The following is an 18,191-nucleotide window of genomic DNA, read 5'->3' as shown; positions in this document are numbered from 1 at the left end:
AATGGCTCCTGAGGAGACCCGGGAGTCTCTAGATAAAATGGCTCCTGAGGAGACCCGAGAGTCCCTAGATAAAATGGCTCCTGATGGAGACCTGCCGCGACCCCTCGCCGGCAAGGGAAAACACGACACAGGATTCTTCTTTCAGCAGTTTATTCAGGCCTTGAGTCATGTATCATCTTCTAGCGCCCGCTGCTCGACACACCCAAGCACGGTAAATTTTCAAGGGATGTGCTGAGGTTCTAACCACTGCTCCTCAGATAATCCTGAAGAAAGATAAAACAGTGAAGAAATGGGACCTCTTTTCTAAGTGGTGAAAGTAGAAGATATAAATACCTAAATGTATTCTACTTAAATTTATCTTGTCTTTATAGTGAGTATATGAATTAAGAATTCTCAAACACACCTTGGCAAACTATGGCTTGATTTGGCCTGCTCAGTCATATCAGGCCATGTCCATTCATTTATATGTTATCTATGGCTGTTCTCACCCCAAAATAGAAAGGTTACTGCAAAGTACAGCAGGCAAAAGTAAAAATAATCACATCTAGCTCTTTTTTTTTTAAATACATTTTTTTAGTTGTAGATGGACACAATACCTTTATTTATTTATTTGTATGTGGTGCTAAGGATCAAATTCATGTGAGGCACATGCTCTACTTTAGAGTCACAACTCCAGCTCACATCTAAGCTCTTTATATGAAAAGTTTGTTGACCTCTTTCCCAATCCCAAGCCGCCACGTGGATCTCTCTCATAGGGTGGTAAGGGATTGCGCGCCAACTCTCCATAAAAGGAGTTGTTTATCACAGGCCACAGTGGAAGCCGGCGCCATCTTCTAATGGCGGCCACAGTCTATAAGAATGGCTTACCACAGAGACCCAGGAGTCCCCAGATAAAATGGCTCTTGAGGAGACCCGGGAGTCCCTGAATAAAATGGCTCCTGAGGAGACCCGAGAGTCCCTAGATAAAATGGCTCCTGATGGAGACCCGGGAGTCCCTAGATAAAATGGCTCCTGATGGAGACCCGGGAGTCCCTGAATAAAATGGCTCCTGAGGAGACCCAGGAGACCCTGAATAGAATGGTTCCTGATGGAAACCCGGGAGTCTCTAGATAAAATGGCTCCTGAGGAGACCCAGGAGTCCCTAAATAAAATGGCTCCTGAGGAGACCCGGGAGTCCCCGGATAAAATGGCTCCCGAACTAAAATGGCGGATCTGATGCCATAACAATTATTAAGAACTTTGTTCCAAGTAACTTCCGAGGTCCGGGACAGCTCTTCCTAAATCCACACCCCTTAGCTGGCTCTGTGGGTGACTCCATCACCTAGAGGTGACACCAAGGCTGCAGAGGCTGCAATCGGGTTTGTCATCCGCCCATGGCGCTAGCTGGGCCTAGTCGAGGGCTAGCAGCTTCAGCTGAGGACAAGTACCAGCGCTTTCTCCTGACCACCCCACAGCACAGGTGGGCACCTGGGGGAATGCCGGAGGGGCTGGACGGGGAGTGGTCCAGGTTGTGGTGTTTGTGCTGAACTCCGCAGTCCAGAGCACTTGGGTACAGGCTCCAGGACCTGAGGAGGTCACGGGAGCCCAGCACTGCCAAGGGACTGTTGGCATGGCTTCTCAGTGGCCCCGGGAGGCCCAGTGGAGAGTGAGCCTGGACAGACATGTGGCTCACTGTGCCTTGGCTTAGTGTCACAAAGCGCAGGGGACGGCCAGCAGCCTCCTTCCTTTCTGGCGTGCTGTTCCCTTGGTAACCAAGCCTAGGACCAGAGCACTGTCTGTGCGTGCAGCAGACCTAGCCGTCTCCCAGATATTCCTGGGGATCTCTCTGTTTGGGGGTGGTGATGGGCACCCCAGGTTCCAGCCCGTGGTTTCCCTCCCCCTCCTGGATGGCCCCCACCCTGCCCTGACCTGGTGCCCACTGGGAGCTGCCTGCTTCCTCCTCCTCATCCTGGAGTGGCCTCTGGGGAGCTGCAAAGGCAGCGCTGCCCAGGGCGGGCAATACTGCAACCAGTGAGCAGTCATCGGCCAACGGTGTGGGCATGGCCTCTTGGCACTGTCCCTAAACCCCAGCATTGCCGATTTCTGCCCCCGGACCACAGGGCTTCCTCCCTGGGCCGGCTGCTCCCCTGTCCCCACCTTCTCCCCCCCTCGTCTCACGGGTCCCTGCCTGTCTCCTTGGCCCCCTGAGCTCACTGAGAGCCATCTTTCTTCTCTGGCATTTCCTGGAGGGGCCTGAGCAGAACTGCATCCCAACAGGAGGGCCGCGTGCTGAGCCTCGCAGGGGAGCCTGGGGGTGACCGAGGCGCTGTCCTCCTGGCTCCGTGCTCCTGAGCAGGACCAGAGCAGGGCCCTCCTCTCACTGCCATTTGTCTTGCCGGCTGTTTGGGTCCACTGGCTCGGAACAGTGCCGGGCCCGGCACCTCGTCAGCCCCAGACACACGCTCCTCAGGGCTGCAGGCAGAGGTCTTCCACTGAGGTGCAGGCTGTCCGGTGTCCGGGACGGCTCTGCCTGTGGCCTTGCCTGGCTGAGAGAAAGATCAGCCCTTCTTACACGGACACAACCGTATCCTCACGGCTCAGGACCTGGTCACCTCCCAAGGCCCTCATGCGACCACAGCCCTGAGAAAGAGGACTTCCACGTAAGACTCAGACCACGCACCAGCTCACGCTGCTGTGCCGTCACTCGAACCCACAGTCTCCAGAACTTGTGAATCCGGGGGCTCTTTCTCTTGCTCAGCAACGAGGGGCTGGGGACGGGGAGGCAGTGGCCACTGACCTTCCCATGCAGTCTGTGCTGTCTAGGGCTGGCGGCAGACCTGTTCCTCACACCCACTTCTTGACCTGGGTAAGCAGAGGCTCTCAGCCAGCTGTTCCTCAGAGGAGCATTCCTTAGTGACCTTGGGAGAGGAGTGTGGGGGTGGACATAGCTGCACTCAGGGGCCTCCTGGAGAGGGTCCGACAGGTTGAGCCCACTTCTCTCTCGCTGGGTGAAACTCGGTTCTTGTAGAATGTCACCTCTCCCTGATGATGGCATGTTAGCTTTGCCCACACCTCTGGTGGCTGGAGATGGCCGCGCTGGCTTCCTGTGGGGGTGACCTGTCTCTGGAACAAAGATGGTGGGTTTGGCTGCCTCCTTGTGCTGCAGCCTGCGTGGAGCAGGATGGTGCCAGCCCGCGGCCTGACGCATCCTGCCAGAGCCCAGCTGACAGCTGGCAGTGCTGTGGTGTTCACAGACATCAGACACCAGTGCTGGGTGGAGCGGGGGACGGGCAGCTCAGGCCCCTGTTTTCCTCTTTGTCCCTTCTGGAGAGGAGACTGGGGCCTGGACCCTCCACCACCAAGTCTGCCGGCCCCACTGCCTGAAGAAGAGGGGCTGACCACGTCTGCAGGAATCCCCAGGGGCTGCCTTGTGCTCTGCCTACAGGGGGGAGGTATCCAGGGTCACCAGGAACCTAGCAGTGAACGTTTCTCGGTTTCTACCCCAGAGGGTCCACCACCACACTGGGAGGGCTGCAGCTCAGGTTCTGGCTGTTACCGAGCCCATGCGGGCAGGGAAGCTAGCCTGGACTGACCCAGGGCTCAGCCTGGACTCTGGGCCAGGTCCTCACAAAGGCTGAGGTCTACAGAGGAGCAGAGCACTCAGAGATTAGCCACCGCCCAGCAGGCAGGGGCAGCACCAGGAAAGCCTCTGTCCTGAGCAGCCACCCTCTGAGCTCCGCACAGGGAGTACAGGCTGTGGTAGAGGCCTGACCTCTTCGATGGCTACATCGAATACATCGATCCTCAAAGGACAGGCTTCCTGCCACCGTGTCCTGCCATCTGCCCCCTCAGAGGGACCTTCCTGCTTCATTTCAAAACACACCCAATTATTTATTCACAACGACCTGCAGCATCTGAAGTCACAGGCAGCACCAAAAAGTAAGAGTCCCCCTTGGGATGGAAGGTCAGCAGGGGCCTTTGGAGGAGGCCGGACACCGAGGGGTGCTGCTCTCAGTAGGAGAAGGAGGACTGCTAGACCTTAGCATCCCTTTCAGCACCCTTTTTAGCTCAGAATTGTAGGGTGCCAGCTTGCTATTCCATTAACATTCCATCTCCCCACTGATATGCATCCCAGGCATCTTGGGGTTGTGAGGGTTTGAAATCCCCCTGGAGCACTGACCCAGGACCCAGTAGGCCACAGGAAGGGGACAGAGTCCAGAGTCGCAGGTGGGATGTGGGAAGGGGCATCACAGGCAGCTGTGCTGCAGGGGGCTGGGTGGAGAGGGAGGCCAAGCTGGAACAGTGATGTTCCCAGGCGCCTTGATTTGTATGCTAAGGAGCATCCAGTTTGGCTTTAATTGGTGTGCAGGGAAGTGCTCAGCTACGGGCCTCACTGTGGGGTGCTGAGCCTGAATAGCTGCCCAGAGAGAACCCCGCGGAGGCTTCAGGCTGCAGTGGTGCAGACCTTGGGAAGCTGCAGGGAGCCGGCGGGCAGGGCCTGGGGGAGCTGCTGTGGGACTGTGAGGTTACAGGGTGACCCTCTGAGCGCAGACCCAAGCCCCAGGGCTGAGTCCCAATTTCCAGCCTGCCACCTGGGTGTACCTGAGCGTTTTCCTCTGTGCCCTGGTACAAAGGCCTGCCCCACCCCCACCCCATTGTAGGGACTGTGGGGCCTTAGCCTGGGCGCAGGGCGGCTCTCAGCACCTGCACCTGGTGTCCCTGCATGGTGACCTCTTACTGGGGACCTCCTGATGGGATCTGAGAAGGTGCACTCCCAGGCTCCCCCTCAGCCCTGCTGCCCTCTCCCTGCACAGCAACCCTGGGTCCTACTGGGCTCAGCACGAGGGACCCCGGGAGGGAGGAACGCTCCGGGTGACACTGCAGCTTTTCTGCTGGAGCCACTAAAAGGAGGGGCAATGGCCCGTCCCAGGCTACTTCCCAGGCAAGCCTGCTTGGGGACCAGCCAAGTCCAGTCAAATTAATTCCCGTCTCTTCCTAGCTGGAGTGCGAACTGTCCATGTGCATAGCCGGGCTCCTGGCCAAGAGACGCATGGGAAGCCGTCTGGACAGGGGGCTCTGCTTTGTGTGCTCAGATAACAGCGACCGGTGGCTGGAAGCGGTTGCACAGTGTGGCTCTCACGGCGAGGGGCAGGGGCTTTCTGGCCTGCAGTGGGATTTCTCTGTAGCGTTTGAGGAAAAGTGCTGAATTCCATGATGCCAAAGTGGGTGACAGGGCTTCAGTCCAGGGAGGTAAGAAAGCTCTTCTAGGGGCTGAGGATTGGAGCCGCAGGCCCAGGGGCCCCAGGCAGGAGGGAGCCTTCTCCTGCAGCTCCTGGCAGGGGTGGGCCGCGGGACCTGGCACACTCTGGTTTGGAGTGTTCCATGGTTTACACGCCTCAGTTTTTTGAAGTTACTGAACTGTATTCTACTCATGTGACAAACAACATCTGAATGCAGTGTTCAACCGTGAGCTTCTGAGGGAGCCTGTCCTCATTCCCTGACTCAGGAGAGGCTCCCTGGGGACGGCGGCTCCCCCTCAGCCCTGCTCCCTCTCTGCCCAGCACCCCTGTGTCCTCCCTGGCTGTTTCCTGATGCTCCAAGACACAGCAGAATGGCGGATGTTCCTGTGTGTGGAACATCCAGGTTGCATTGAGCGGGCCCCGGTTCCTGGAGGCGGAAGGGACCAATGCTTATCAAGAGTGGCTGCCCCTGGAGGCCTGGGGTGCCCCCGCATGCATGGGATGAGGATGCGGACGCAGGTGGGGCACAAGGCCTGCAGGCTGGCACAGCCCCCTCTCGGGCAGGACCACACTGCTGTCCGCTGCCCGTGGACTCAGCTGCAGCCGTCTGTCTGGCAGAGCTGACGCTCTTGTGACAGTCGCTGGGACAGGGCCCAGGCTTTGGGCTTCGGCTTTAGTGAGCCTGCTGGTGCTTTGTCTCCTGGCTGCTCCAACAGCTGGTGCATGCAGGCGAGCCGCCGGGTGAGCCCACCAGCATGAACCGCAGGGCGGGCTCCGCAGCTGGGGTCCCTGGGCAGGGCCAGGGCGAGAGAGAGCCCACAGGGGATAAAAAGCTCCCTGCCCTTTGTTCTACACCCGCCTGGCCTGTCCGTCAAGGGGAGGGACCAGAGGGCTTCCCTGGGTTTTGAGAGGTAGGCAGAGGCCTTTGTCTAGGGTCACAATGCCCAGAACCCACTTTTAAATGAATGACTTCATGTGGCCGGTGCCAAGTCGGGTGGAGAGTCCATTCAAGCTGCCACAGTCCATTCAAGTTTGTGAAACCAGGGTCCTTAAATGTCCCCTCTAACACAACCCACAGTTTCCGCCATACTCCCTGTCCTGTGCCTCTCTGAGGTCTTCCCTTGGCAGTGATCCCTCCCCGGCATCCTGAGCTGCTTGCTCTGCCACTTGCAGCTGACTGAGGTCAAGCAGCAGTGAGGGCACCGTCCACAGGCCTGCCCTCTTGACAGTGAGACCCAAAGGAATGTGGGCAAGACGGACATTGGCAAGGATCCGTCCAGAAGCTTGCACCGAAGGATTCTCTGCACCTTGGATGGCAATGCCCTCCTGTCCTTGGGGAGGGGGATGCAATGGCAGGATTTGCGCAGCTTGTACTGGAGGGCAGTGTGGGGCCCGAGGTTGCCACGCCGGCCCAGGTAGGAGCAGGCTCAGCTCCCACTGCTCCTGAGATCACCCAGGGCTCTGTCACCTCCCAATGCCCATGTACGCAGGTTCTCTTGTGGGGTGCTGACACCAGCCTCCTTCACAGATGACCTCCACCCAGTTCCCTGTGAGGCCGAGTCTGAGGACACCGGCCTCAGCAGCACATCTGTCATGGAACCTCTCATGGTTCTGCTGCGAGCCATTTCAAAAGTGCCACTAGCTGAAAGATGGGCCCAGACTCCTTAGTGGCTCTTCTGGGAGAACCAGTACCCGAGTTGCAAGGTGGGACAGGGGCTCAGGAATCAAGAAATATGGTATTTCAATAAAGATCAATGACACACGCTTTTCAAATTAAGGCCTAACAGAAGGCAGAGTTAAAACCTGAGCGCAAGTCGAGGGTCAAGGGGAGCAGCGGCCTTCCCTGGAGAGGTGACAGCGGCACGGCTGTGACCTCCGTACGGCGTGCTCACACTCGCAGTGCACAGAGGCACGTGCCCCTTTATCCTCCCACCCCCGTGGATGGAGGCACAGGCTGGGGCTTGGGGGACCTCCCTGAGGGCACGCGGCTCCCCAGCCTGCGGGTTGCAGGGAAGGGGCTGTGAGAACCGAGGCCGGGCTCTCTGGGGTGCTGGTCAGCAGCTCAGACCTCCTGCAACCAGCAGGTAGCCTCCACAGCAGGGTAGTGCAGGATCCTGGTGCCCTCTGAGCAGTGACCCACGGCCCCCTGGGCCCATGACCTCCCCCAGGCACAGCGTGGACCGGGTGCAGACCTGGTCACCGCGTCAGCTTGGCACGCAGGGCGGGCTGGGCGGCTACGGATTCTGACCACCTCTTGGAAGAGAGAGGAGGGCCTTCGGGTTTTCAGCTGGGAGAAAAAGGAGAAGAGGCACGTGGGAGACCTCGAATCCTGTCCCCGGAGTGCCAGCAATCACAGGAGAGGAACAGGGGCCTCTGGGGTGGCCTGGAGGCAGAGCCGAGGAGGAGGCTTAGGGGGAGGTGGGCCTCTTGGCAGGTGCTCCAGCTATTGGGAGTGACAGGAAACCTCTCCAGAGCCTGCCAGAGCTGCTGGAGTCAGGCAGACGCCCACGAGACCCAGGGCAGTGCAGGGGACCCGGGGAAGTCATCCCAGGGTGCTCTCTGCTCCAGGGTGCCCTTGGGTCAAAAGAGAAGGAGCCTGGGGCAGGGCTATTGGTGCTCATGTCCTGTGCTCAACAAGCCACTGAGCCAAGGTGTGGAAGTGCCCTGCCTGTGGCCAGGGTGAGGTGTGGCGAGAGCCCCAAGCCTGGCCAGGGCCTCTGGACATGAGTCAGCCCTCTCACTGCAGCAAACACGGGCTTGGGCCAGCGACTGGGCCACTGTGGGCCTCTTCTCTTGCCACACAGTGGGTCCAAGGGTAACGCCACCTTACCAGGACTGAAGGAGGTGTTCTAAGTGAGGTCCTGTGCAAAACCAGGCGCAGACTCATGCACCCAGTGTCCACGGTGGCCCCAGCACCGTGTAAGGCAGGCTCCTGAGTGTGGCTGGCACAGGCCACGGGGCAGGCGGAGGAGAAGCACTCGCCTGCTCTTCTCCAAGCTCCTTCCCAACGAGGTGAGATCGCCATCGGGGGTCCTTCGGCCTTTCTCCTCCCTAAAGCACTGAGGTGGGCCAGGTCCATCCCGTCCTGGTCCCTTGCTCTCTGTGCTCGCTGCCGTGAAGCTCCCCTCGCGGGAATCTCGTTCTTCTACAGAAACCTGTCAGCAGGACGTGCCCTTGAGGCCCAGGGGAGCCACCACCCGACGCTGGCTGGAACGTCCTGGCTATTCCCCTCTTGGGCACTCACCACAGGCAAGCGTCCCCTGTGGGTCTCAGCACCTGGGCCTCCTGGCCAGGCAGGTCAGTGGTAACAGCATTCCAGTGGGAGATATGGCAGGCGTTCTGGGTTGTGACAGCCTGCGTGGACGGACCCTCCCAGCCAGGGCCTGGTGTGGCCGCCCTCTCAGGCCCCGTCAGCATGGTGCCGCTGGCCAGTGTTCCTGAGGCCTGGAGGATGTCGGGTTCCGTCCTGGCAGACTGTGAGGAGGCCCTGGGCCTGGGCTCCCGTCCTGGACCCCACACCATTTCTGTGGACGTCCGGGTCCAGATGAGAGCAGGTCACCCCGGGCCTTCTCAAGTTGTGCTTGGCCACCCCTGGTCCTAGTTTTTTACAGCAGCCAGACTTGGACTAAGGACAAAAATCTCACACTCCCTGGGGACAGCCTTGTCTCCCTGTGCCCATGGGCAGGCCTCATGGGCTGGTGTTGAGTGTGGGCTGACTCTGCCACAGGCTGGACTCTGCGTCTGGGCACACCACTGGGCCAGCCTCCTGCACACAGGTGACCTGGGTCAGGGCACACACAGTTCCCACAGCTGGTTGCAAGCTGCAGAGCTGGCGAGGCCCAGGACTGGCTCAGGGTTCTTCTCGGCCACTGGCCTGGCCTGCTCTTTCTTCTGAGGTGGGGGCTACCCTTGATGGGAAGGAGCCCCCTTCCCAATTCAGCTAAGCAGTTCAGCTGGCCTCTGTGCCTGCTTTCTGTCCACCTGGAGCCCAGCCCAGGGCACTGGCTGGAAGGAGAGGGCACTGCCTTCACCCGACTCTCAGGCTCCATCCCGACCCCTGCCCCAGTGTACGGAGGGACTCTCGGTGGCTGCAGCCTGAGCCCACTCGGCTGCCTGTGCTGCGCTCATGGCCTGGCTGATCCCCTCTTCCTCCCTCCCACCATGTGCCAACACATTGCTTTCTGGAACACACAGGGCTTTAGAAAGTGTGGCCTGGGAGAGTGCCCTCCCCCTCTGGGCCCGCCACCCTCCCACCCTGTTCCTGCATCGTCCCCTGGGGAGCTGGGGGCTCCCTTTCCATGCCTCAAGCTGCTGTTACGTGTGTGTCTGGCTTTGTCCCCACAGGCACTTGTCCTCTGAGCTCTCCCAGGTCAGCGCCCACAGCTCGGCTGACTTTCACCCTCTACAATTCTGTGCATCCTGCAAATGCTTAAAAAAACAACCTTGCTGAAGGGATGGTCGGACAGCTCAGCATTCTGTGCTAGCTGTCTCCCAGTCCAGCTTGTGGAGGAAAGCAGGATGTGGACGTGAGAAGAGGCTGCTCCGGAGGAGTCAGTACAACGGCAGCATCAGGGAAGAGACTGTCCATGGCTGTGCCTCACTGCCTTTGGTCATCTGCTCCCAAGGGATAAAACTGGCTTGACCTAAAAATGCAATGAAAGAGAAATGTTGTCTAATGCTGCCTGGAGCCCGGTTCTGGGAACGCGGAGTGCACTGACCTTTGATGAGGAGCTGCGGGCAGGGAGGCAGAGCCGGCTCCATTGTCAGCAGCTGGGATAAAAGACATTGTCAAGATAAACAAGCAGCCCTCCTCAAGGCAGGAGCCAGAGTCTGAAGTGGCCCTGGGTGGACGAGCAGATGTCCAGGTGTTAATTGAGTCCTCGGAGCAAAGCTCAGGCTGCTGCGCCTCTCGCCTCTGGGCTGAGAACAAAGGGTTTGTGCCGAGCATCAGAGGGTCATCTGCATCTCCTTTGTCTAAACAGCGTGTGTTTATAGAATACTGTGCGGTACTCAGTGCACGCCTCCTGAATGGGTACCCTGATCTCTCCTCAAACACTTTTCCTTTCTTTATGGTGACAGCACCAGAATCCCTTCTTCCAGCCTCTGAAGCACGTGGCCCACTGTGGCTCTCTAGGGGTCCCCTCCTTCCCCCTGGTGCAGCCCTGCAGACGCTCACTGCGTGGAGGAATTTGGCCACAGAGGCGGGACACGTCCCCACTTCAGGATGCAGGACAAGAGGCCACTCTGAGATGCTCCGAGGTCGATTTAGGACAAATGGAGGAAGGAAGGCTCCTCCACAGGTGGCGACCCCTGAGGCTGGCTGTCCAGAGCGAGGACCAGCTCGGGGCTGAACCCTCCTGCAGCGCAGAGTCCCTGGGCTGCTGTGGGGGCAGAGCCCAGCTGGACAGGCTCAGGGGGGGCCAGGGGGAGCACAGCGCTGTGGTGCCCAGAGGTGACGTGAGGCTCGTCATCCTGTTTATAAGTGTGCAGTTCAGTGTCATGAAGCACATGCCTTGTGCAGTGTCACACCGTCCGTCCCAGAACGTCCCCCCACACTGAGACTGTGCCTGGGAAACACCAACTCCTGCCTCCCCGCCCGGCCCCCAGGAGCCTGCCGCCCGGGACCTCGCTGAGTGTGGCCAAACAGGTCCTCAGTGACAGGCTTGTTTTCACCCCATCCCATCCTCGGGCTTCGCCTGTGTTGCCGCGCGTGCCAGGCTCCCTGTCCTTCAGCCTCAACAGCCCTGCTGTGGGGCAGGCTGAGGGTGCATTGGGCCCCAAGTCCCACTTGAGAACTTGAAGAATGCATGTCTGGCCTCTCCATGATTATTTCCTCCACGGTCTCCAGTGATTCTGCATCTGGTCCCAGTTGGACGTAAACAAAAAATAACAAAATATGAATGTTCCATGTAGCCAGAGATGTGAACAAGGGGTGGCCAACTCCCTTGGGGTCTTCCCAAGCATCTCATCACCTCTGAGGGTCTTCCCAGTCCTTTTCCACGAGGGAGGCAGGTCCATCTGAGCACAGCCCTGTGGGGGGCAAGTCCTGGCAGGTGCACAATCCAGACAGGTGCGTGTAAAGGAAAACCAGGCTCCCCGCTAACACCACACTTGCCCGTGCTTCTCACCCCAGGCCCTGGTGGCAGCCACTGTCCTAGAAGTCCACTGGAGAGAGTCAGACCCCCAGGTTGAGGGTTCTCTCCCTCAGGACTGCCCCCCTTCAGACACCAGCTGCATCCCAGGGCTTCCCGGCCCCCCACCCAGCTTAACCCCTGGTGCCGAAGGGGTGTCATCACCTGCTGTGGTGGCTCGGGCTTTACAGCTGTGTGGGGAAGCAGGGACAGCGTGCACCCGTCACTCCACACACCACGCTGCCGCTCCCGGCCTGTCCACTGTGCAGGAATCCCTGGCTCTGCTTCCACTCCCTCCTAGGGACAGGCAGCGCCGGGCCCCCAGGAAACGCGGGCAGGCACGTCCTTGTGACCGGTCCCTCTGTCTGCACCGCCAGAGCTCAGAGAAGCTACCCCGAAACCACGTGCTTCCTTCACACTGAGCAGTTGCATCAAATGGAGACCAAAAGGCCTCGGACTCCCGCAGACACAGGGATGGGCTCCAGGGGCTCCCAGAGCAGGGGCGGGGGACAGGGGGACAGGAAGGGGGCCTTTCCTGGAGCAGCTCCGGTCGAGGTGCGCACAGCCCTGTGGTGTTGACAGGATAGGAAGGAGAAACGCAGTGCACCTTCAGGACGTCACCTCCCGCATTCTGCGCAGACAAAATGCTGAGAGGGCATTTCGCCTCGCTCCCTGTCCTCACGCAGGCAGCCTGAGCTGGCCTGGTTCCCCGGCACATGGGTGCTCACACAGTCACTCACTGTGCATGTAGGCACACACTGCATCACACACGGCACACGTGCAATAATGTGGGCCTAGAGGTCCATGTGTGCACACTGTCACATGCATGTGACATACATAACACCCATAGGCCAAGCCAATGGAATCCCAGGGACTCAGGAGGCTGAGGCAGGAGGATGACACGCTCCAGGCCAGCCTCAGCGACCGAGCAAGACACTGTCTTAAATAAAAAAATACAAAGAGGGCTGGGTATGCAGCTCAGTGGTTAAGCACCCAGATTCAATCCCCACTACCAAGAAAAAGAAGAGTAAAACAAAAACCATGTATAACACACATGTTGCACATTCTGCACTATGAGCATGTGTGTGCATGTGTGGGCACACATGTGGATGTACACAGTGCACACAGGCACACAAACCCACAGTGTGCCCACGAGCACACGCACCCACACGTGCTGGGGTGTGGGCTGCAGCCTGCTCTCCAGCTCTGCTCCTGCCTCCGGCCACTGTCCTGGAATGTCCGCCCTGATTGCACATGGCCTCCCCCACACCTGTCCCCACTTGGGGTGCTCTTCTCGATGCAGACCTTTGAATCGCCTCTGGTCCTCACTCACATGCATCTGACAGCAAGCTGTGCCCACCACGTCCCTGGCCATATCTGGGTGCTTGTTTGTCTGAGACATGGCTGTTTGGACCCAGTCACGGCATCTGTATTCATCAGACCAAGGTGTCTGCGGGCCACGTTACCCCGTCTGGAAGGCTGGGTTTGACCCCAGAGACGTCCTCTCTGTCAGTCAGTGGACTCCGCCACAGAACCCAGCCATTGGATCGTCGTGTCCCACTGTTGGGAAGGGTCTCACGGTTATGGGGAGTAGTCAGAGCAGCTGGTGAAGCGTCAGCCTCGAGCTCATCCATGGAAGGGATTTGCACCCTAAGGAGAAGACCAGCTGGGAGCCTCAGGGCAGCAGAAATGCTGGCCACAGACTAGTGGAGGAGGGCAGTGGACAGTGCTGATCTGTCACGGCCCTTCCCCGGTTGTCAGCAAACAGCAGCATGGGCAGACTGGCACAGGGTGGCTGCCCTTCCTTGATGCCACTCACTCGTGGTTTCCTCATGCCAGAAAGGGGTCTGATGGCCTTTGCCTTTTTTATTTCTGGATGTTACCTGCTTCCAGAGACATTTGGTAGGCATGAATTCGAGGCAGGCTGGCCCCTGTGACATCGACTTGGCAGGGACCCCACTGAGGACAGCAGTGGTGTTTTGTTGGAGGCCTGAGCTGCCCGAGAAGCAGACTGTCCTGAGGATTGAACCAGGAGCACTTGACACTGAGCGGTGTCCTCAGTCCCTTGTGTTCTGAGACAGGGTCTCACTAGGGCGGGCCTTGAGCTCGGATCCTCCAGCTCAGCCTCCTGGGTCATGGGATGACTGGTGGCAGAGGGTGAAGGGACTTGATAGCACAGGCTCACGTCACGCAGTTCTCCTGTGAAACCAGTCCATGTGCCAAGTCCTGGTCACCCCAGTGAACGGGTCTCTCTGTGGGGCTTCTCCTGCCCCTTCCCTAGCTGGCTCCTGACTGCGGTGCCTGGGAGCTAAAGCAGATGTCTCCCCTGACTCACCGCAGCCCCGTGTGACACTGAAGCATTACTGTGACCTTGGCCTCCATGTTCCCCACCAGAGCCTGTCCTCCTTGGGGTGTGGCATGTCAGGGCCTGAAGGACTTGGAAGGATCTGGACTCCCGGGCCCTCCACCTTGTCACCTCTCCTAGGGGGATCTCTACAGAACCAGTCTCCACACTCACTTGGATGCACGGTGCTGAGTTTCCTGAACCCTCATTGACCAGACTGGGCTCTGGAACCGGATGCTCAAGGCACGCATCTCCACGGGTGGGCAGAGCATCCCCTGAACCGTGGTGACTGTCCTTTGACTGGGCTCCTCCTCGGGATATAGTCTGAAGCCAGTGTCCCCTCGGGTAGGCCTCAGCCCCCATCCATGCCAGGGGCAGGGGGCTCCCCTGCCAGCCTCCGTGTGCGAGGCAGCTTGCTCTCGCGAGCCTGGAGCGTCGGGTGATTTGTCCCAATCCTCCCAGCAGCTTCAGCCGCAGGGTGGATGTGCTGTCCTTCGAGCACCCAAGAACCAAGACAGACACAGGAGGAAGTAACTGCCGGATGGTGCAGGCTCAGCAGCAGCCCTAAAGGGGCTGTGCACTCTGGACCCAGCAGGGAGCAGGCAGGGGCAGCACCAGGGCACTGTCAGGACCACACTGTCCTGTCCTGTCTGTGCTGGTGTCACGGAATGGCCCGCTCCTTCCATTAGCTCTGACCAAGGACGCCAAGAACAGTCCACCAGGACAGTCACCCCTGCATTGGGTGCTTCAGGGGCTGGGGAGGCTCGTCACCCCTCTCCCGATGACCAGGGAGACCGCCAGCCCCGTGGAACCTCTTCTCAGAGCTGCAGCTCTGAGAGGCGCAGGAACAATGGCTGTTCACGCAGCCACCGGGGACACAGAGGGTCCCTGCGTGGGGATGGGCGCCAGGCAGTGGAGGCTGGGTATGCATGGCTCTGTGTGTGCGGTGTGTGCTGCGTGGGGTGGATGTGCACCTGTGAAGGCAGTGGTGTGGTGTGTGTTGACACGTGTTTTGTGTGTGAGCATGTGATGGTGGGTGTGTGCATGTGAGATAGCGATGTGTGTGTGTGTGCATGTGTTGTGTGCAGGGTGTGTGCACGTTGTGGTGGGATGTGCACATGTGTTGTGTGCTGGGTGTGTGTGGGATGACGGGACAAGAGGCCCTCCCAGGGACAGCTGGCGGGTCTGCAGTGTCTGTCTCCGCCTGGCTGTGGGGTGGCCTGTCCCAGGGCCGTGACCCGGGGCAGTGGCGTGTTGCCCTCCCTGCCAGTCCGCTGGGCTCTTTCCTGGGCTGGGCCCCAGGAGCCCGGAGCTCGCAGGCCCTTCTCCCAGGAGCAGGGACGCACTTTGCTCTTTTCTGTGAAGTGGTGCAGACCTCCCACACCAGGGGACTCCTGGGTGTCGTCTGTGGGCTGCAAACAACCTCCCACTGCGGCCCCTGCCGTGACCTCATGGGCACATTCTTTCCTTCCGCTAGGGAAAGTTCTGGAGGATTTCCAGGGCTTGACTAGACCAACCACAGCGTTTCCAGGCTACTGAGGTGACACCGGGGCTGGGCTGGGGCTGGCGCTGCAGCTCGTCTGAGGGCCAAGTTGCTGGGGCCCGTGTGTAGACTCGAGTTAGCTCTGGGGTCCCCGAGCAGAGTGACTGTCGTGAAGACACGGGCAAGCAGTGCTTGATGGGTCAGCTTTGACAGTGGTGACCTGATGCCCATGCACCCGGCTTGCAGGTGGCATGAGGGTTAGGTGAGCTGTGGACCTGCCCAGCACAGCACTTGGGGGGCCCCAAGTGCCTTCCACTTGGGGTGCTGAGTCTGCCTCTCTTGCTCTGTGCCTGGGTGGGCTCGGAGACAGGACCTTTCCTGATGATGGCTCATTGCTGACCCTCAGAGCCACAACTCTTATCTCCCAAAACTCAAGATGGCATCCGGGGACACAGCAACGTAAAGTCGTGGTCATACTGTAGAAAACCAAGAGCCAGGCACAGCTCTGGGCCCTGCCCTGGAGGCCTGCAGGGTGCGCAGGAAGCTGCAGGGCCGTGCTCAGCAGGTCCCCCCGTTCCTGGCTGAGAAGCCCCTCCAGGGAAACGAGGTGGCACCCGTGTTTCAAGAGCTCAATTGTAGCAATAACACTGGTGTGTTCAGACAGCCATGGAGGGCAGGAACCCACCCGGTGAGTAGGACTTGGCTCAGAAGTGTCTGGAAGTTCTTTTGGAAATCCCCCCAGAGCGTGCTTATTTTGGCTCTGTGGCTGGACACTTTGCTGTAGAGGTTCAAATGGCTCTCTTGTTACTTCACGTCACCACCCTCCAGTGTCACTTCAAACTCTACAAATAGATGGGAGTCATTTGGAACTTTTCGGGTAAATATAGAGCTGGGTAATGTAATTATTGATGAAAACAGAAATTAGACTGGCTCTTAGGCAGCTCGCACACAGCCCTGGGGGCAGGTCCAGCAGGGCCTTCCCAAGCTATTTAAGCACTGGGTGGGCCGGTGTGAGCCAGCCGCTCCCTGCAGCACCGGCGGGGACTGTGGGCTGCTGAGGAGGGACTCAGCCTCTCAGGCCGTCTCCCCCTTCTCCAGAGGGCCACATCACTGCCCAGCCCAGCCCCCACAGCCCCCGGCATGTCTAGCAAAGTGACACAGGTCTCTCTCAGACTCAGGAAAATTTCCAAAGCCACACAATGGCTCCTTCACCCAGGATCCTCGAAACTTGGCTGGGATTACTCCCTGCCCAGATACCAGGAACTTTATTTTTAGATTGGGGGAGGAGGTGGAGAGACTGGCCAGGAAGAGCAGATCTGGCACATATTTTAAAAATGGCTCTCCCGAGGGAGAAATTATATGTGCATATATTGACATACGCATGCACTTTCACAATTCACAAATACAAGTCAGCACACACATGGCACTGTATCCCCGGTCCCACGGGAGGCAACTGGCTCACCTTCTCCACAGGCTCTCCCGAGACCTGGCAGGATCTCCCCAGGTTTGTTCCTCACCTCAGACAGATTACATGGGTTAAAAAGAGACCTCCTTCTGCTTCTGCAGCCCTGTGGTGGTAGCAACACCATTTTAGCTTTTGCGTAGCCACAGCGATGGGAACAGAATTCGGTTACATCCTTTCTTCCCGGCTGTGGTCAACAGTGTGTGTGAAAATCCTCCCCAAGTTAAGCCTCTCCAAAGGCATCCATTGGGGGTCAGGCCAGCATGGGTATGCAACACCCTTGTGAGGTTAGGGTTCCCCAGAAGAAGGAAGCTTCCAGATTTTCTGGATTCGTCTCAGCTTGGGACTGTTTCACCCATGATCACAGTCCTGCCCTCATTAGGAAGACGAGGGGCGTGTCGGATAAGCGTCCTTCTCTGGAAGAGTCCTGCTGGCTCCCAAAACTGTTGGTTGGGTTTGGAACTACCAGAGGAAGGTCCACCTTGTCACTCCCATCCAGCTGAGGAGGTGGACCGAGCGGGGGGCCGGTGGGAGCAGGGTGCCCTGTTCAGCTCATTCAGTGTCCTCGCCGACACCTCTGCTGGCTGCTGCGTCTTTCTGCACTGAAAGGAACTCCAGAGAGCAGGAGAGGGGCATAATTATTTCTCCTCCACACAACCCACTCTGGCCCTCCGGCTCCATCTGAGCCACCTGGGTCACTCTAAGCCCTGACTTCCTCACAGCTCTGGTGGGGCTCAGGTTGTGCCCTTGCCTCTGTTAGAATTAGTGGGATTTGATTCTAGTCCATGCACAACACACAAGTGTGACCCTGCGTTCTGTCAGTAGGCGAATGAAGTCACAGTGGGCTAGCAGAAACAGTGACATGCATCTCCAAATGAAAGCCGTTCTGCATCGACTGTGTGCATTATGTTATGTAGCAATGCGCAACTACACACAATGCAGGATGCACAGCTGCACTTCACCTATGGAAGCCTTGGCCACTAGCTGAGTGCAGTGCTGTCCTGAAGGACAGAGGAGGGGACTCACTTTGCACGAGGCACAGAGTCTTCCCAGACAAGCTGCAGTGCCGCTACCCATGCAGGAGATCATGGTGGGTGGGGGCTCCCCAGTCCTGAGGTCCCAGTCAATGAGGACTGGGCTTGGTTGCAAGAAGGGACCGCATGCACACACACACACACACAACATGCACACATGTGCGTGGACACATACATGCACACACATGCATGCACATGCACCCATGCACGACATGCACCCATGCACATACACACATGCATGCACACACACACGCACACACACGCACATACACACACATATTCTCCTGCATCTCGTGTCCTCCACCCACAGGGCTCTTCACCTGCAACAGGCTGCCAGGCACTTCATACCCTGCTGAACTGAGGGCACATGGAGTGTGTCTTCTTGGGCACTTCTCTGTGGCAGGACCTATAAACACATTTATGTCCCCGAAAGCTTTGCAGTCACCTGCTCACATAATTAACTTTTGTACTTAGACTGATTTATTTGAATTTCAATGCCACAAAATACAGAATGGATC

General features: G+C 58.5%; 1 long non-coding RNA gene across 5 annotated transcripts in view; it reads right to left on the bottom strand.

Moving 5' to 3' along the window:
* Nucleotides 1-3,849: 3,849 nt before the first annotated feature.
* Nucleotides 3,850-18,191, bottom strand: part of LOC125617593 — a 30,004-nt gene continuing 15,662 nt past the window's right edge. For all 5 annotated transcript variants that reach the window (XR_007348620.1, XR_007348621.1, XR_007348624.1 and 2 more), the window contains one exon: nucleotides 3,850-9,862. This is a non-coding gene — a long non-coding RNA (uncharacterized LOC125617593). The remainder of the gene's footprint in view (nucleotides 9,863-18,191) is intronic.

The sequence above is a fragment of the Marmota marmota genome, unplaced genomic scaffold (genome assembly GCF_001458135.2).
Source record: "Marmota marmota marmota unplaced genomic scaffold, marMar, whole genome shotgun sequence".
In the NCBI taxonomy this organism is placed as follows: Eukaryota; Metazoa; Chordata; class Mammalia; order Rodentia; family Sciuridae; genus Marmota; species Marmota marmota.
The sequence above is the reverse complement of the archived record's forward strand: the minus strand, read 5'-3'. Positions and strand labels throughout refer to the sequence as shown.